At 53.9% G+C, this 15,940-nt stretch overlaps 1 long non-coding RNA gene across 1 annotated transcript; it reads left to right on the top strand.

Annotated features, from left to right (window-relative positions):
• Positions 1–26: 26 nt before the first annotated feature.
• On the top strand, positions 27–2,440 carry LOC121353724. The gene is made up of 3 exons (XR_005955187.1): positions 27–618; positions 995–1,245; positions 2,346–2,440. It is a non-coding gene; the product is annotated as an uncharacterized LOC121353724 (long non-coding RNA).
• Positions 2,441–15,940: the final 13,500 nt, after the last annotated feature.

Below are 15,940 nucleotides of genomic sequence, written 5' to 3'. Positions count from 1 at the left end.
TGCGCCGCGCGGGCCCCCCCGACCCCTGCCCGCCCTCACGGGCCCCGCGGGCCGGGCCGTGCGCCGCAGCACGTACTGCCCCGGCACGGACCGCCCGGCACGGACCGCCCGGCACGGACCGCCGCGGCCCCACGGGCCCCCGGTGGCGGCGGGACGGGCTTTGGGGCCGAGTGTGCTGGGAGGCCGGCCCGGATGACACTGCCCGGCGCAGCGGCAGCGCGGGACTTCCCTCAACTTGTTCCACGGGGTGACTCGGCGCAGGAGTTCCACTCACTAGGCAGGAACAGAGGATCCCCTTGCCCCTCACTGCCGGGCCCTCATCCCTCCCGGGGGTCCTGGACACGCTCCCGGGAGTCCTGACCCCACTCGTGCGGTCCTGGCCCTGCTCTTGGGCATCCTGGCCCGGCTCCTGGGGGGCCCTGACCCCACTCCTGGGATCCTGGCCCCAGTCCTAGCAGACTTGGTCCTGCCTCTGGTGGTCCTGGACCCCTTCAGGTGCAGAGTGCAGCACAGTGTCTGTATTAAAACACAACAGCCCCTGAAAATCCATTAAAATACATTGCCTGATGATTGTGCTTTTGTGGTCACCACAACATTTCTTAGCGTGCTCCCATAAAGGTAAGGACACACTGCTGGGGGGGCATTTGTGGTGGATCACAGTTATTTCAGCTGGCCCTTTGTACCCAGAGATGTGAAGGAGCACTCACAATTTGGTCCTGCAGGATGGAACAGTCCCAGGCTCTGCATGCCAAACGGTGCGTGGGAGAGGCCCTTGCTGGCAGCACGTTCCCATCCCAAGCAGAGCTCCTCATCTCTGGATGCAAGCCAGCCTGTGGCAGCAGTGTATCCCATGTTCTTCACCCCCTGCATGTCCCAAGTCCTGCCGAAAGGGACTGTTAGCTCGACATGTTTTTCTTTGGTTGCTGTCTCCCAAAGCCTAATGTTGCTACTTGACTTCTGGGTTGCATGTGTAATGCTCTGATTTGCTTCACAGCCAAAAGAAGAGTGGTGTAGTCCAACTGTGAGTCAAGGAAGGGAAAGAAAGGAATAAACAGTGACTCTCCACAGATGGAGACAGAGCAGCCGTGAGGAGGTACCAGCTCTTCCATATCAAAAGAACCACTGCTCCTCCATCACAGCAAGCACGGTCACGGGCGTACTCTGAGCGTGTTGAGGCACTGAATGGACCAGGTGCACTCAATAAAAGGCCAGGGACTACAACCAACTCTTTCACCCACTTCTGAGGTGAGACACCATAACCCAAAGAGTGAGTAGGTGGGAGGATCTCTTGATCCATCTGTTCCTGTGTGACTGAGCAGGGAGAGGCCTGTGCTCTGTTTTGCTTAAACAACAAGATAAATAACAATTCAAAGAGGCAATTTTGGATCAAACTCAAAGTGCCACTTGGCTCTGCTGTTAAGATCCTACCTAGGCTCAAGTGCTCTGCTCTGCTGGGGACAAGCAGTGGGAAGTGCTGTGGTGAATCCCAGGTGGGACATGGTCTTCCAGTTTCCTTTGAGAAGACCCAGTGCTGCTGGGATGAATGAAGCCAGAGAGCATGTCTTTCATCTGGCACTGATGTGCAATGCCCTAGAGTGTGGGTTTTAGAGCAATGTGCAAAACAAGAGGCCAGGGATTTCAGAGCTCAAGTGAGCAGGGAGCTGCCAGAGCAGTGATGGACTGGAAGGGCAGGTGAGAAGCTGCAGGACATCTCTGGTGTTCCTGCTTCTGCTGTTCCTGCTGCTTCTCCATCTTACTGAAAATGGGAAGGAGTCTTTCCTGCTCTGTGTTGCTGCATTTTTGTCTCCTTTAAAAGACGGATTTAATAATAATCCTATTAGGAATTTTTTTCTTGTGAGGAAAACAGGATATTGTTTCAGGATATTGAGCAACAAAGCTGTCCTTGAAAAGCAACACTAAGCAGCCTCGCAGTCCTGTTTCTGACTGCATTTCTGGTGGACACTAATCAAGTTCAGCATCCGGGACAGCCAAACCATTTCATTTCCAGAATGTGAGAGGCCTCAGCAGAGCAGTACAAATTCAGGTTTTCTGTGTTCCACTGTAGACACTAAGGACCTCTAGTAATCTCAAAACATAATCATTAGTTCTGATTTCTCTTGAAATTAATGTCTGTAGCAGATGTAGAAGTCTAGTCCTCATCTGTCATGAATACGCATGTCCTGCTTGATAAGAGAAGTAACAACGTGAGTCCAAATCCAGGAATTCTTGGAAATCTCTTCGGAAAGTCTGTTCTATTGAGATATCCATCCTAATTTCCTGACTAGGCTTTGGAAAAGGGTTTTCTGAGCTTTTGGATTGACATTTCACTTCAACTGGGTTTCCAGGCTCCGAGTTTACCCCATGACAATGGAAGCAGAAGAGAAGGCATCAGATCACTGTCCTTACGGAACGTGCAAGCTCTCCTCCATGGATGATATAGGTACGACATTGTTCAAGGTTGTATTGGTGTAACAGCCTCTGCCATTGTTTAGAAAATAATCTGCCTTAGAAAGAAAGGGCCTGCTAAGATGTTCAAAAGGGCCACTATCGCCATGGAAGACCTGTGTAGTTGTGTTCATTTTTATGCTCATTTAGATCAACACTTTTTGCCCGTCTGGACTCCCATTGCTGCTCTGTTGCCACTGGTTCACACGCGTGTCCCCCAGCGATGCAGACCAGCACTTAACAAGGTTGTGTCTCCCCAAAGATCCCCCTTGGATCCTGACGCTTGTGGCCATGTCAGAGAGACCTGCATTTGCCAGCATGAAGAACCCCATACTTGCTACCTAGTGGCAGTGGAGATAATTCCTTATCAAAATCGGCATTGGGGCACCATGTTACCAGTGAGTGGTGAGACAGACAGTGATTTGGCTTATGAGATGATGTGAGGCTAGCAGAAAGAGGATAATCCCCTGTAGTCTTTATGAGAAGCCCTGACCAAAAGGGACTGCCACCTCACTGTGAGCTCCAGGGGCAGGGGAGCGAGGAGGATGGTGTGGGGTGGTGACAGTCAGAGGCAAGTGGCAGCAAGACAGCTGGTCCTGCTGTTCCAGATGGGAAGAGGGTAACTGTGCCCTGTAGAGAGCTTTGCCTGCTGCATTTGCTTTGACCTGGCTAAGAAAGAGAAGGCTGTGCTGGCTCCAGCTGCATCCTGGCAGCTGCCACTCCTGCTCTTTGCTGCCAGGAGAAGCATCCTTTCCTTGGAGAGCTTGCCTAGAAATAAGTGAATCTTGACCACATGGAGACCACATGACAAAAGCTGAGATGTCACCCTTGCTGTAGTCCTCCCTTGTCCCTTGCACTGTGCCTCTTCCTCATGCTCTGGGGTAAGAGCTCCCTGGTTCTGTTCAATGAGCCCCTCATGCTGCAGCCTGCACAAGCATGTCACCTTTTGCCAAGGAACTTACCTGGCACAAGAAATAGCATCTCTATTCCTCCTGCCCCTCCATTCCTGGGCTAGAGGAAAGTAAGGCTGTTCAGTGTCCTTTTTGCAATACTAATTGAACGCTCTGTGAGGACTCACTCATGAGGGTCTCTACTCTCTCTTTAAGGAGTATGTAGGCTGCTGTCGTTCCCTGATTGCCATCCCATATGTTCCCAGTGCAGTGACTTGTTCTTTCCACATTCTCCTTCCTTCTTTCCCAAGTGCTGGCTGCCTGACTAGCATGTCTTGGCAACACCAGTCCTCACTCAAGCAGGTAACTCATCCTTTAAGGTCTATAGCCAGTGCTGCCAGTGCCTCCAGGCAGGCAGGGAAAGGGGCTGGTGCTTCCTCTGGCATGAGGGGCTTGGTAGGTGAATATCACCCCAGGGAGTGAGAGCCCACTGGAATGGAGCATCATCACAGCGGAGACACAGAGGTGAGGCTGCTGGATGAACACTCAACTGCATCCCAGCCACACTGGGGTCACCCAAACCAGTCTGACCAGCACAAGATCCTGTTCTACTACATACACCAGATGCTGGGATCATCTTCGTCCAAAAGCCTTCTGGCAGAGCTAGGGACCCCTGAGGCAAGAGGCAAGGGTACTCAGTCACTAGTGGGTGTACTTCTTGCTGTGTCCAGCTCTCCCATGGGACCTCCACTGTCCTAGAACATGCTGTTTTAATGACTCTATTCCTGTTCTTGGGGTGGGGAGGAAAAGGTGGGGGCTCAGCAAATAATTTAACCATATCCTGCACCAAATAACTTCACATGTCAATAACACTAGCTCACCTGCATTTCATTCTCTGTTGTATCCCTGCCCAGAGAGGCTGTTTCCCCCTGGTTCCAGCCTGCCCTGCGTGATCCCTGGCTGTCAAAGAGGTTGGTGGCATTCCTAGCCATGTCTCCTCATCTTCAAACAGGGTTCAGCACCTCTCCCTTTCCACACAATGCATCTTTAGAATCAATTTCCACTGCTGATGGGTTTGTTGACTGGGTTGCTTCTAGGAGAATGCTACCTTCAGTTGAGCTCGGGGTAGTATCTCCATGGGGATGAGCTGGAGCTTGGGGCTGTGCTCCAGTTCCGTTTCTCCTTTGCACTATCTATAGCAGCTGTTTTCTTGGAATATTGCACAAAGCCAGGCTTCTCTCTGTAGTACTTGACATTTTTTATCCTGCATCATCTCAGGAGAGCTTGGGGCACTCTTCGAAATCTGAAGAGGAAGGGAAAGGACTGCAGGCAGCCTGAGAGCCAAGAGGTTTGACCAGCTGATCCTGACACCTGTGAAGATGTCTCTTAGTCCCTGACCATGCTGGTCCCACCACCCAATCACACAGGGTTGCCCACAGCACCAGCACATCCCACACTGTGAGCACACAGCCTATTGTGTGCATGTGTAAATACATATTTGTGCTGCTTGTTTCCAAAACCCCTCTTGTTCTGTTCCCAAAGAGCCTGGACTGACAATGTCAGGAAAGCCTCTGTCCCCCTGGCTTTGTTTGACCGTGCTTGTTTGGAGGAAAGATCCCCGGAGAGGAGCTCACTGCTGCTGCGTGCCCTGACACCGGTTTGCTCCTGACGGAGAGTGGGCCCCAGTTCTTAGCAGGGAGCACACCCTGCAGGCTCTGTTCCCTCACAGAGCCCAACCCAGCATCATCTCTGACCCTGGGCAAAAGGGAGCAAGGAGTAGTGCCCATGGCTGGCTCGCTTGGAGATGGTTCTTTCTGAAGTGGTCAGGTACCCTTCCTGCACAAACACAGGCCTAAGTCCAACACCACCAAAGTACACTAACAGCTGGAGGCAGCCCTTGCCCCAGAACAGGTTTTGGGGACTTTGCCTTCTGCTACCACGGAGATGGGATTTCATGCCCTGCCAGCAGAGAAGCTCAGGTCAGGATGCAGGTGGCTTGTCCTTGGGAAGCTGCTGCTTCACTGCCACATGCACCCTCCCACCCCATCCCACTAAGGATGGTCTCCCCACTCTGCCCACCCACCCTACTTGCTCTGCCCATTCTGCAGGTCATCACAGAATCATAGAATCATAGAAACATGCAGGTTGGAAGGGACCTTACAAATCGTTTCATTCCACCTCCCCACAGCAGGCAGAGATGCCACACACTAGATCAGGCCCCACTCCTCTCTCTCTGAAATAGTGTTGTCCATAGAGGTGACCAGAAAGCAGGTTGTTTTGGGGAAAAAAATGTATTTACAGAGCCCAAATTCTACCTTCCAAGTCAACGTTACTGAAGATAAGGTTTGGACGCTGTGAAGTGTCCATCAAAACTAGCTCGCACCAGCAAATTCAGTCCCACCTTCTCCACGTGCTGTTTTGTGTTGGGATTGCACGCACTCTGGTGAGCTCTGACTGAGCTCAATAGGCAGGAGGAGTTACATAAAGCAATTTAATTAGTCTTTTGTGCAAGCCAGAACTTCTTCAATTGGGCAGGTACCCCATGAACTGACTTTTGACCCATTGTGGCAGCACAACCACCCATGGCTGAACAGTTACATAGGCACAGGGGGGTGCATCGTGCCGGCTCCAAAAACCCTCAGCAGAAAATAGTTGCAATAGCCCCAGTTACAAATACCTGATCTTCCATAACCAGAGAATTGGGTTAAATGTGCCTAATAAGCTCATTCTAAACTGCCATTACTGCTCTAATAATAGCTGATAAACCAGTCATTTGTGGGACAACAAACATTTCTGTTATTCCCCAAGCCCAGCTTGGGGATAGGATAAATAAAGCCAGCTCTTGTTTTAAAGCAGGAGGTCACGCTTCCTCTTAGGATAAAGGCACTGCTACCCTTTCCCTGGTTTACAGGCTTAAAGGAACAAAATTGAGTGATACAAAATGTCAAAGAAAGTTAGATTTTTGCGCAGGAACAGTTAAAGACAAGTCAGACAGACTGGCACTGAGCTCCCTCCACATGTGTGTTTAGCAGATAATTTGTTATCATCCCAGTTCAAAGTTAACCTGCTGGAAAGCTGCTGCGGGAGAGTTGGCTGATCTGCAGTGTTTCAGATTTCCATGTTTCAGCTGGGCACAAACAAAAAAAAACTCAAAAAGCTTGTTTTTGATTAAGCCTGTTGCTGACGGGTACAAATACTTACTTTCTAGGTGGAAGTTCATTAGGGCACAAGCACCAAACGTGATTAATCACACAGTGCCCAGTGCCATGGCTTGGGTGGTGGCAACTCTCGATGCTGCCCTGTGATTTTCACTTCCCTGTCCTGAGCTGGAGGGATGAGGGAGGAGGAGGATGTTGACAGAGTTTCCTTACACCCTCTGTCTTTGGGGATTCAGCCCAGGTGAGCCAAAGTCTCAGACCCCTGCACCGGCCACCCTCCTCTCCGAGCAGCACCGTGAGTCCCCCTGAGTCCCCATTTGGCTCCAAATGCCCCAGTGCAGGGATTCAGGGACTCCTTCAGCTCCACCTTGCTGGGCCTGTGGCAGGAAGCTGTGGTCAAGGCTGTCTGTCTGCCCCAGCTCATCTGCTATTCTTACCTTGCGGGGGTGAGCTGTGTTTTCACTGTCTCAGAGATGGGATTTGCCTGTTATGCTTTGGAAAAGCAGCCAACTGTGGAGCAGGGAGCGGGAGGGGAGGCACGTGGTCTGGGATCACAGCAGATATTTGTCATAGGGCTAGCGGCAGCTGCAGACCTCGCTTCCAGGTCTCCTGCAGCATCCCAGCCCCCTTTGCCTTGTGGAAAGGCCTGACCATGCTCCTCTAGGGTACCCAGGATGCCCAGAATGATCAGGTCTCCCAGGATGCAGAATTTCGCTCTAAGTGTCTGAGCTCTGTCAGAACCAGCCCAGCACCTCTGCTGTGTTCCAAGCTGCATGGCTGCCTCTTGCCTCTGCCCCAGGAGCCCATGCTGGGGGCAAGAACCTCAGCCCCAGCACCGCCAGGGCAAGAATGGCCTTGCTGCCACCTGCCAGTGTTCCTCCTGCATCTGGGGGCTCAGCTCTCTGCCACAAAGCCATGGCACCCTGTCCCAGCCTCTTGTGTGTCTTGGAAAATCCCAGGTCCCAGCCATCACCAGCCACCCTTGACTAAATGACCCCTCCTCTGCAGTCTGTTCTCAGATCAAGCCTCAGCAAACGTACATGCCAGGCAGGTCCTCATGTGTCACCAGCCATGGGCCCAATAGGGCTGCATGTGCATGTGGCTGTGTAATGCCATAACGAGATTATACTGCGACATGACTGTTGTGAAATAATCCACAGTATCATTCAGTAAATCCCAGGATCCAATTACCTTTCCACATGACACCCCTTCCTGGGCATGGGGAGGCCAAGGGGCTGCAGCCTAGTGCCCTGCCCTTCCAACAGCCTCCTGCTCAGCTCCTCCACCCCCCTGCACCTCTCTGACTCCTTGTCATTTAGGATTATCAAAGTTTGTGTTTCTCTGCAGGAGCCCTGACCCTCTGCCAGGCTCTGCTGCATTTTCACAGCTGCCTGTTTGCTCCTCTGCACCGCACTGCCCCCCTGCCCAGCCAGCCCCAGCTCCCTCACCATCCCAGCAGCACCCGTCCCGGCTGAGCTGCTGCTCAGCTGGCTCAGGCAGCAATCCCAGCCTGCCCGGGGTGGGGCAAAGGGCCAGTCTGGCTGGTCGCGGGCCCACAGTGTGCGGGAGTGCTAGGCGCACTGCGGTGTTGAACCCGGAGAGCTCCGGCGTGCACCCTGCCTCCCACAGCAGCAGTGTTGTTTGCAAACATTGTTTTTCCAGGTCATTTTCCTTGTCCTGGCAGAGCTGCTCCCGGGAGCCAGAAGATCCCTTTCTGTGAGAATAAAGCCCAGGGCACAGGTACAGCCACACTCGGCGGCCCAGCAGCAGTGCCAGGGCACGCACGATGCCCCGCGGCCGGCTCGGCGCGCTCCGCTGCGGGCGCTACGGTCGCTCCTGGCCCTGGCAGGTGTTCAGACACCAGCACTGTTGCCAAGTCAGGCAGGGAGTGTGGCCAGCTGCAAATTTCAGCTTCACTTTTGGAGCCTTTGAATCACTGGCCAGCCGCCAGGGTTGTTATTTGTTAGTCTAAGTATTTTTTTCCCAAGTGAATTTCAAGCTGGTCAGAGGAGCCAGGCCGAGGAACTTGGCAGAGGGGCCTTCGGTGTCCTCAGTGCAGGGGGAGTGAGAGTGCAGGCAGGATACTGTGGAGTGCTCTGCCCTGCCCAAGAGACCCCAGGCAGCAGGACAGCGGGCTGCACCAGTGCTGGCAGAGCCTTCACACCAGGAAATCTTTAGTTTCACTTCCCTCAAGGGGGAACTCAGACAAAACGCACACAGGGCGGAATCCATGGACCAGCCTGCTTGGTACAGAGTCTGCACCTCTGTACATCCTTAATGTTGCATGGGTTTCAGTGAGGTTTCATAAGCTGTGACCCCAGGTGTGGATCCCTGGGGTGAGCAGGGGATTAATGTCACCCATTTCTTTCTGAAGAAAACCAGAATCCCAGCTGAGCCAGAGCTGAGGCCATACTGAGGCTGGGGCTGTGTCCCATCTGGATACCAGAGCCCAGGAACTCTAACTCTGGCCCTGCTCTCTACTGCTGTGCTGTCCATCCACTCTCTGGCTTGGGGGGCTGCACTGAGCTGCAGCTTTGCGCATGGCCAGCTTGCACTTGCTTGTGCTTGCAGGCAGCTTGCTGGGAAAGGCACCTGGCTCCCACACCTATTCATTTGAAGGTTTGGGCAGAGTTTACAAGGAGCTCATACTTATTGTGGTGGCCCTGGGTTCCAGGGAGAGCCACCACAGCACCTGTGAGCTGCCCCAGTAGCAGCAGCCCTGGCTTCCAAGGCTGTGAGAGGAGAGACAGGAAACAAAACAAAACAGGGGCAATTTGCAGGGGGAAGAAATTGCTTTTCTACCCTGGAAACCTGAGCCTCTGGCTTCCAGAGATTGGGAAACAAAGACTTTGGGAGGGAAGGGCTGGCAGGTCCTTGGGAGAGCAGAGAGCCATGGGGCAGGGAGCTGTGGGACAGGAAACTGGGGCAGGGAGCCATGGGGACAGCGATGAGACTGTGGCCCGAGGGAAGTGCCAGCAGGAGGGAGCTTGCCGGGATCTGGCAGGGACAGCGCACAGGCAATTAGAGCGTGTCCTGTCATTCCCCCCACACTTCCCATCGTCCCATCACCTTTCCAGCCATTGTTTGGCAGCCCCAGGGCTGAGGCACAGCATGGAGAGAGGCTGTCTTTTCTCCCTTCCAGCCCCTCCACCTCTGCTCCCACGCCACCACCTTGCAGGCGATGTCTGAGCCGTACCACCAGGCCACATGCCACCAGCTCCTCAGGAGTGTGGGTCTGGGGCACCCTGTGCTCTTTCCTGCCCCAACACCCCACCACTGTGGGGAGCAGCAGCTGGCTTGTCCCAGGACAGTGTGCCACAACCAGCACCTCCCCAGGAGCCAGTCCGTGGCCAGAAGCAGGGCCAGGATCCAGCTCCACACAGCCTGAGATACCCACAGCAGTTAGATGGGCTCCGTGGGCCTCTGGGTTTAGATGGATAAATCTTCCACGATCCCATCTCCAGGCAAAGCCATTTCTGTCATGTTGCCTCATTCTCCTGACATTACCATGATGGATTTTGTAAGAGACCTTTCTGCCAAATTGTCTGAGTGTCTTTTCTGTGGCTCAGCAGTGGCCACTTGCTGGCCACCGCAGCCACATCAACCTGTCTCTTCCTAAGGCAATCCCAGCCCACCTGATGGCACATTGAAAGGCTGTTCCTGCCAATAGAGTGGGAAAATGTCAGTGCCCACCCAGTACATGGCACAGTGGCCTGCAGCTCTGTGCTGGGGGGACACTCTAGACTCCTGGAGATCCCTCTGTGTGCAGGGACCCTGCTGGCATTTCCCAGCACAGAGCTGGCAGCCCATGAAGCCTCACAGACAGCACAGGGGGCATGTGGGAGCCCCCAGCGCCACAGCTGCAAGTCCCACATGAGCCTGAAAGATTAATGACCTTTTTCCAGTGTTTGCTTTAGGCAGACGCTCGTGCTCCAGGGCTTTGCTCAGATAACAGTCTGGTATGAGAATAAGCTCCCCTGGTGAGGTGCAATTTAGAGAACTTGAATAGGGGCTACAAAACTAGTTGCAAATAAAGAGATTAAGATCAGTATTTGTCCTTTTCTTTTCCTTTTTCCTTCCTAGTAGAGCAAAAATATTCCTGTTTATTGCTATAAACCCTTGGGGGCTGTGTGGTAAACTCCCAGTGGGAATTACTGTCTCAAGAGATCAGAGATCCTGAGAACATCCCCTTGCCAAATTTACAGTTATCATTAGTTTTAATTAGCCTTGTTTATCTCTCCCTGCAGTGGTATTTGGGGAACTAGCTCAGGTCAAACATGGGGCAGTTCCCTTATTGTTACCAGATATCCAAAATCTCCCTTCAGGCCACACCAAACTGTCACAATGCGAACACCTTCTTCAGGCCTCTCCTGCAGCCTGGCTCTGGGCTCCTGCATGTCTGGGAGGAGGAGTAAATGGGAAAAGGTCGGGAGAGGAGGAGACCCTGTTATCCCACTCCCAGCAGAGCCCCCACAGCCCTCAGCCACCCCAGCTGCTCAGCTGCAACGCCTGTGCACTCACACCCTCCCTGCTCTATATTCTTCCTAAGAAAATAAAGCATCACTGTCCTATTAATTATGTGAGTTCTGGAGCAATATTTTTCCCAGAGTCACCTACTGGTTCACGTATTCGTTTTCCAGGCAGCTTAGCCAGTAGCCTGGCAACACGGTGACCTTATGCTCTGTTCAGCTTTGAGCATTTTATTAGCCACACTGGACTCTCTCCACTGCTCCATATTGCTGAGCCCCTCATTAGTACAATTAATAAGCCGCTGCTGTCAATTCAATCAAATGCCAGGCTCGACAGCAGGAGAAAGCTTTGGCAGATCAAGTAGGGGAGATTCTGGGTAGCACTGGGAAATTGTAGGAAACCTTTCATCTCCCCCAAGGAGCCGAACAAGAATGGAATTGTGGGATTGGGATTCTCTCAGGTCATGTTTATTTATTGCTGGCTCGTTAGTATAATAAATCAGGTCCCCTGTCACTTTGAATGAACTCATAGGTTTGCTGGAAGGAACTTGGCAGAACACCTTGATATTATTAGTGATGGTGTGGACAAAGCCCCCTGAAAGGCGAGGCCCTGGCTGGGGTGCACGGGCACCTCACACGCACCCACTCAACCTCGCACCCCACCAGGGACTGGCGCGGTCATGCCAGGGGACCGGGATTGTCTTGGGACACCCCACACAGCATGTCCCAGGTACTCAATAGTCACAGGAATGGGTGATTCTCCCTGCTCCTGTGCTTGCTTCAGGAGACGTGCATGGTGGGAGACATCCCCGTCTTGGCTCGACGTGTGTTGCCAGTGAGGAGCACCGGGCAGACGGTGTGGGCGACATTCTGCACTGACACTCACGTGGATCAGGCACATGTGACAGCGATTTGCCTTTCACACCTCTCTGTGTCCTGCCAGACTTTGTCCTGGCTCTGACGTCGGTGTGCTCTTTGGATCCCATGCTGGCTCCAGGAGCTCCTGCCACAGCAGTGCTGGGAGTTGCTGCAGGGCAGACGGGTGGCAGGCGAAGGCCTCGTGCTCACACTGGTGCTCACTTGCTGCACCAGTGTGGCTGTGGCTCCTGAGCCTGATCCCTGTGTCCTCTGAGTGGGACCTACCAGCAGCAAGAGACCAGGAGGTGGCTTTTGCATTTCATCTCTCCCTGAAGTGGGCACACCCAGTGATCTACCAGAGATGCTGGACAGGTCACAGTCTCCTTGCCTTGATCTGGTGCTTTTCCACACCTGAGAAGGGGATGTGCAGGTCGGTTCCCGCTTTGAAAATAATACTGAGTGACAACAAGGAAGAGCTGTGATTGGTGTCATAGTCTGAGTGCCCCAACAGAGCAGCATCACAAGTGTATGTCCCAAAACCCTTCCTTAAATAAGTTCCCCAGGAAATCCTTTGATCTGGTCTGACGGTGAGAACATAAATTTGAGTATAGCTTAAAGGTTACAAAATAACCATTCTGTTTTATTGTTTAATATAAAATGGTGTTTAGTCTCCCATATGTGATAAATATTAAACTGTTCCTAATTTTCTTTTCATAGACCTTCTCTATGAAGATATTCACCTTTCACTGCAAGTTAATTCTATCATTCTTGAACTGGACCTGCACCACCTTTGAAATGCAGGGATTCCCAAATCAGCTGTGTGCTGTTGAAGCATGCCCCATCTCCATCCCACCCTGTTCCTATTCCATAAGAGCCTGGGAAGTTCCTGGGGCCATGCTCCTGCTCGTTAGCTCTCTTGACTCCAGCTGACTTATAAATGTTAAAGGAAACAAAACAAACTGCTGGGAGGGAGAGGAAGGGCTGTAGGTGTTGGCCACATGTCAGTGGAGCCAAGCCAGACTCCAGCTGAAGATGCTATTGTGTTGCAGTGATTTCCCTGGAAAAACAGGCCTGGAGATCTCCTTACTGTTCCTGGGAAGCACTTGATGACCGGGAGGGTGTGGATTCGGGGCACCCGGAAGGCTGTGGGGGTGCTGGGGGCTTTTGACAATGTTGTGAATGTGACCATGAGCAGACATGACTACAAACCTGCAGGACTGGACGAGGCACCAGTGCTCAGCTCCAGCACACATGGCTGCAAATGCCAAGGCTCGGCTCTGGTTCCCAGACAGAGAGTGGGTGTCTGCAAAGACATGCAGGTGCTGCACTTCGAGAGGTCTGGGACACAGGCACAGCAGCTCCTCGGCTGCTGCTCATCAGCAGCTGCAGATTGGTGGTCCATCGGCCACCCAACCCCTAGACTGGGAACCAGGAAGGAGATTGTGGCAATGGGGGTGTCTCCCATGTGTGCTCCAAGCAAGACCTGTCAGCCCTGGCCAGGCCTATGGCTACTGCTCTTTGGGTTTTGTCACCCCTTGGTGACTTGCCCCTTGGGCAAAGTTCAGAGTTCCCTCTGGTTTGTTGCCAGAGTGGATGTGAGAAGGTTAGTGTCCTGCTCTTGGAGCAGATGCACAGCAGACTGCTGCATCCCGGGGGTGTCCAGGGCAGGCAGCCGTGCCAGCAGCCCCCTGGCACTCATCCCTTCCTCCCAGGAAGTGCACTGGCCTAGATACTGGGGCCATGGGCAGACACAGCCAGGATCACCAATTTGCATCCCATCCCTCAGGGCTCTGGGACGGTGCAGACGCCCTGGGAATGGACTGGAGGAGACAGGAACATTCCAAGAACCCCAGCCAGAGCTCAGCCATCTCTGGGCCATGAGGAGGGTCTGTGAGTGATGGAGTTCTCCCCACAGTGCCAGCCCTCTCCAAAGCTTCACAGCAAATCACTTCAATCTTTTTAAACGTCTGGCTTAATCAGCATCCCATGCATCTCCAGTCATGGCCCACACGCAGCATGGTACATGGGAAGCTGTCTGGGGACACAATGCTGCCCCTCTCCTGCACCACAGGGAAACCTCCTGCATCCGTCCCCCCTGGACAGTCCATAAATGCCCCCTCCCTCCTTATCTTTCCCTGAGCAGCAGGGGTCTTGGCATCTCCTTAGCCCCTGTTTCCTCTTCCAGCTCCTGTTGACATACTGGCCCTGGGAGAACAATGGGGCCGAGGGCAGCAGAGAGACAACCTGTCTGTTCCTCTGGCTGTCCACTCATTTTCCTGGGCACAGCTGGGCCACAGGGACCTGCAGCACAGCTGATGAAGTGGCAGCACCAGGGAGAAGCTGGGGCAGGGTGACCCCACAGGGGGGCCACAGCCTGAGCAGTCTGGCACTGCCCCATCCCAGCACCGCAGCACTGGGCATCCCACAGCATAAGGCCACCCTGCACTGCCTGGATGCTGGTGGAGATGTCCCAGTGAGGAAAGGAATGCAGAGGTACCTCTGTGCTGATGAGAACAGGGCTGAGAGGGCAACAGTGGCAGATAGAAAAGTGTCTGGTCACGGATTTGGGGGAGAGAAGACTTTTTATTGTGAGTTATTGGCCAGGCTGGCATCCTCTGCCCTCCAGCAGTGTCATTGGCACAAAGATATTAAATAAAGAGCTCGTTTCAGGCCGTGCTTGTCAAGGCCAGCAGGTTTAAAAACCTCCCTGAATTTCCAGCCTGCGAGGAGCAGGGAAGTAAGCTCAGCCTTATCTGGAGGGAGTGCTGGTCAGGAAGAAAACTGTGTGCTCCTGAGGAGCGGCTGGACGCCCAGCCGGAGGTGCGGCAGATACCGTTCAGCCAAGGTCAGAGTCCCGCTCCGAACCAGCCGCCGACAGTCCCGAGGGCGGCGTGGAGGGAGCAGACGCGAGGGGCTGGGAGCCCAGCGCCTGGCAGCACCTCTGGCAGCCCCCGCACCTCTCAGCACCCTGCGGCACCCCCAGCCCGCAGCCGGCAGCGCTTGGCTCAGCACCCCGAGGCCACCCAGGCTCCTCTGCTGGGGCTCGTGTGCCATCCAGTGGCGAAGGCTCAGCTCCAGCACAGCCTGAGCCTTCCCACGCTGCCGCTCAGCGCCGCGAAGGAGAGAACCATGCTGGGCTGGAGCCTGGAAAGCATCTCGCCGGGGAGAACCCACTGTGGAGGCTGCAGACAGCAGTGGGATGCGCTGTCTCCACTGCCACCCAGCCGGGGAGGCATGTCCGGGCCAACGATGCTCCTGGCAGGGGCGGGGGGCTCCTGCTGCTGTAGCAGGACCCCAGGCTTCCCCTGAAATGCTCAAGGAAGCAGTCCAGGTGCTGGGAGGGGACAGTGGCCCCAGGGGGATGAGCCGGGCTGGGCTGCAGCAAAGCCTCCTGCACCTTCCCGAGGGATCCAGCATCGACCTGTGCAGGGGAGCGGGGAGACTCCTCATCGCAGGGAGATGTTCAAGTCCTTCCATGGCAAGCCCCTGACCACTCCATCTGTCTTGTCCCAGCCAGGGACAGCAAGGGGATCGAGGGCCTCCTCCATTTTAAACCACAGTGACACTGATGGCTGGGCTGGAATTGCCTCCAGCAGGGTTGTTTCAGCTGTACCCTCGGGCGTGCCACAGCTACCTGCTCTGCAAGGCTCGCTCCCACTCTGGCACGGTCAGCAGGACTGGGCTTTGAAACACCTGTGGGCAATCCTGGGCACACAGGAGGTGATCTGTGTACAGCACTAGCCCTAACCCAAATAGATTCCAGAGGCATCGTCCCAGAGGACCCTCAGAGGGATGTCACATCTAAATGGATACTGTGGGCAGCTGCAAAGATCTTGGAGCTGTGCCGGACTGGGACTGGCAGAGGGAGCAGGAGAGAGAGTTCTAAGGGAATTGCCTGAGAAGGCAGGGCCCCCAGCAGTGGCAGTTGTAGCTTGGTGAATCACAGCAGGCTCCTTTCTGCTCCAAGATGTTAGGAGCAGCTAAGCAATTAAGACTGGCTTCTATTAAAATGCAAATTTCTGCTGCCATGGCAATAATCTTCTAAATGCAAATTGCATTGGGAACTATTGTTGGAGAGACACCTGTGCTGGGCCCTGGATTTTGTCTGTGCAGATTCTCC

Source organism: Pyrgilauda ruficollis, unplaced genomic scaffold, assembly GCF_017590135.1.
Source record: "Pyrgilauda ruficollis isolate IOZ18807 unplaced genomic scaffold, ASM1759013v1 scaffold100, whole genome shotgun sequence".
Taxonomy (NCBI): domain Eukaryota; kingdom Metazoa; phylum Chordata; class Aves; order Passeriformes; family Passeridae; genus Pyrgilauda; species Pyrgilauda ruficollis.
This window is presented reverse-complemented; position numbering and strand designations above follow the sequence as displayed.